The sequence below is a fragment of the Neopelma chrysocephalum genome, unplaced genomic scaffold, assembly GCF_003984885.1.
Source record: "Neopelma chrysocephalum unplaced genomic scaffold, ASM398488v2 Primary Assembly neopelma1_63900, whole genome shotgun sequence".
Lineage (NCBI taxonomy): Eukaryota > Metazoa > Chordata > Aves > Passeriformes > Pipridae > Neopelma > Neopelma chrysocephalum.
In genome coordinates this window covers 1-866 of record NW_020906462.1, presented here as the reverse complement: position 1 = coordinate 866, position 866 = coordinate 1, and the positions used below count along the sequence as shown (strand labels likewise).

Genomic DNA, 866 nt, shown 5'->3' with positions numbered 1-866 from the left:
AAGGGGTGGGGATCACCACTGCTCAGGGCAGGGCAAAGACCCCCAGAGTGCCTCCAGTTTGAGACAGGGAGAAAAAATAGCCACCCAGGCCCAGGCACCACTGGGAGTCGAACCCAGGATCTCCTGTTTACTAGACAGGCGCTTTGACCAGCTGAGCCATGGTGCCCACGTTCCCCACTGCCATTGGGTGTCCCTAAAAACGCCTGACCCTCTTCCACGCCCCCTTCCCCCATGACCCAGACTGCAGTCCCAGGTTTGGGGTTACCCCAGCTGCAAGCCCGTGTCTGTCTGCTGCTGGGAGCACCCCCAGTGCTGGTACAACTCCTGGCACAGGGAACCCAACACATCGAGTAAACAATGCCAGCTGGGTTTGGGGGTCCCAGGCCCTACAGGGACATTCTGCCCCCTCCCCTTGCCCCGGCAGAGCCGTGCCAGCTCCCCCTGCATTGCCCCGAGGTGATTGCCTCAGTCTCGTCTCTCTCTCTGGAAGCTCACTCCAGCATCCTGGGGGTCCCCAGCGCATTGCCCTGGTTCTGGGTTCAAATCCTGTACGAGCCCTCCTTGTTGCTCCCACTGCCCTCCTCCCATCCAGATGGTCCCCCCAGCACCGATGTTATCCCAAGGGACACCCCGACCCCTCTAGGAAGGGACACGAGGTGCCTCTGCGGCACCAGGGCAGGACAGGGAGGGAAATGGCCACGGGCATTTCCTCGCTGCCTGCCTTGGGGGGCCAGCAGGCAATCCCAGGCTGGCCGTGCCCACAGACAGCCCCAGGATTGTTCTGGGCGTTCTGGTGGCAGCCCCACAGCCAGCAGGGAAGGGTCTTGGGGAGGCAAAAGGACATGGAGATGCTGGGGGTTGATCCC

At 62.5% G+C, this 866-nt stretch overlaps 1 non-coding gene across 1 annotated transcript; it reads right to left on the bottom strand.

Moving 5' to 3' along the window:
- Positions 1–92: 92 nt before the first annotated feature.
- Positions 93–166, bottom strand: TRNAT-AGU. The gene has a single exon. It is a non-coding gene; the product is annotated as a tRNA-Thr (tRNA).
- Between the last annotated feature and the right edge of the window lie 700 nt (positions 167–866).